The sequence below is a fragment of the Acipenser ruthenus genome, unplaced genomic scaffold, assembly GCF_902713425.1.
Source record: "Acipenser ruthenus unplaced genomic scaffold, fAciRut3.2 maternal haplotype, whole genome shotgun sequence".
Taxonomy (NCBI): Eukaryota; Metazoa; Chordata; class Actinopteri; order Acipenseriformes; family Acipenseridae; genus Acipenser; species Acipenser ruthenus.
Window position 1 is genome coordinate 7,501 of NW_026708244.1, and position 2,500 is coordinate 10,000.

Sequence of the window (2,500 nt, forward strand, 5' to 3'; positions counted from 1 at the left end):
CCATGCAGAATAAACGTGTTCTATCTATCTATCTATCTATCTATCTATCTATCTATCTATCTATCTATATCTATCAATGAATCTATCTATTTATCAAACTTCAAGTCCCCAAACAGCCACCACAAAAACGAAACTTGAAAATAAGACATTCGCATCGACTTTCCGATTCTGCCGAGTTCCTTATTAAGATCACATTAAGACGCGCTTTTTTAAAAAAAATATCATTTTGAAATAAACAAACCTGAAATAATAAAATAACAACAAAACATGTGCAGCCGTGAAGCGTCTATCTACCTATCTACATATACGAACAACCTGAATTAAAACCGACGAGCACGCATTAATAAAACCTTAATAATCGACTTCATATCTAGCTAGCTATAGTATCTATCTATCTGTCTGTCTGTCTGTCTGTCTATCTGTCTGTCTGTCTATCTGTCTATCTGTCTATATATATACACATACATATATTTGTAGGTACAAAATGAGAATAACTGATATATATATATATAGAAGGTAATCATATAGGGACGTTTGGGACTCCAAGTCCCTCCTTAGCTGGATGTTGAAAGTCGTTCCCATTTTGGCAGCTGCGTGCTCTTGTTTTCTCTTTGCTCTTTCTGGTGCACAGCGGCGTTCCCTTTTCAAAGCACTGCCGTACATATTCATATATACAGTATCTATCTGAAGACATGATTACCGTTTCTTTATCCTTAAACGACGGCGCTCCCAACTCAGCAAGTTTACGGTCCTGCCGAGTCCAGCGTTGAGGCAAAAGAAGGAGGAGCTTCCAGGAGATTGACATTGCCCGGGAGACGGGGGGCGGGGCGGAGGGGAGGGGAGGGGTTAGGGGAGGGGGGAGGGGGAGGGGGTAGGGGGGACCCTATAGACCCTACAGGGTATATTGTGTTACAATCAGAGAGAGAGAAAGTTTTTTTTTGTTTTTTTTACTTTGGAATGCTCCCTCCCCCTCGACCCTTAGACGAGGGGACTCGTGATTGGCTAGCGAGTGAAAGACCCCCCCCCCAGATCAGCCGGGTCGGGGTGGCGGCGGGGTAACAGGGTATTGCTCTGCGCTGAGTGGATTTATTTCCCACGGTTCCCCCTTTTGTTTCACACAAAAGGGCCAGTTGATACCCCCCCTCGCCCCTCGCCCGAATGCACTGCGGTGCGAGTTTTTAAAGCTAACCATTTGAAGTGTAACCGACACTCCGGATGCATGCTGACACAGTGTCTCCTGCTCGAGAGATGATATACAATACGGTACCGGCTGCGCGCTGTTCTAAGAACGGAACGCGTGACGTGTTCCGCATTCTACTGTGACTGGTCCTTGTCAAAACAAAAGCGCGGTAAGAGCAGCAGTGATCGGAGCGTAGCTCTGTGGCTGAGCGGGTAGCGAAGCCGTGTCTGTGCGCCGGGGAACTGCTGCAGAGACACGGGTTCGAACCCCGCTGGGTCACCATTCCTCTTGCTTTTTTTTTTTCTTTTAAAATAAATGATATATATATATATATATATATATATATATATATATATATATATAAAAATAAAAATGGTATTTTCTTGTTAGATTATTAAAATGTAAAGCGAAACCGTTAGCTAAAAACAAAACAGAAAGTAGGAAATTGAGTAATATGGGAGGGCAAATATCATACTTTTTGACGAATCCTTCATGATTATTATTATTATTATTATTATTATTATTAATAATAATAATAATAATAATTGACTTTGGAGACCAATAGCTTTTTAAACTCTCCTGCTTCGTTTCTAATCCTCGTTGTTATTTTATTACACATATAAAAATAAAGTTAGGAATTCAAATTTGAAAACAGTGGTTTTACTGGGGATGACAACCACTACACTATGAAACCGTATCCAAGCAACGCCGCGTCACGGTAAACAACCCAGATCACATGACGCTGTATTATACACATGCCAGTAACTATCACATATAATCATTAAAATGAATGTATTTATTTTACGATCCTTCCGCTCCGGGTTTCTGTTCCAGACAGACCTCTTCTCAATGGTTTAATTGAACCGATTCCCCTCTCCGTGCGGACTCTGAAGCCCTTGACCTCGTGTTCGCTGTTAAACCCGGAGCGGGGTCTTCCTCCAGGACCGTGATGGTTCATTCAGAACAGCAGCTATGTGAACAACGTGAATGTGTTTCCTTACTGTGGTCTAGAGCAGTGTCATCTATGTATCAGTTCAATGCAGGGTCTGAAACCAAGCAGACACAGCGTGGGGTCCCCACGCAGGACCGGGGTTGAGGAGCCCTGCTCCAGACTGTAACCTCTAGAATCTTTTTTTTTGTTGTTGTTGGCTAAATCTCAGAAAAAAATACGCGATTTACATTCAATCCAGGAAAAAAAAGAACACGTGATAAAACATTGGTGTTTTTTAACACTTGGCTCGGGATACATGGCATCTATGCGGGCTCTGTTCACTGCCATCGCTTCTTCAAGCACATTTCTCCGGTTCTACAAGTCCTAGA

At 42.4% G+C, this 2,500-nt stretch overlaps 1 pseudogene; it reads right to left on the minus strand.

The window, feature by feature from the left end:
- LOC131730382 (uncharacterized) overlaps positions 1 to 835 on the minus strand; it is a 6,589-nt pseudogene extending 5,754 nt beyond the window's left edge.
- Positions 836 to 2,500: the final 1,665 nt, after the last annotated feature.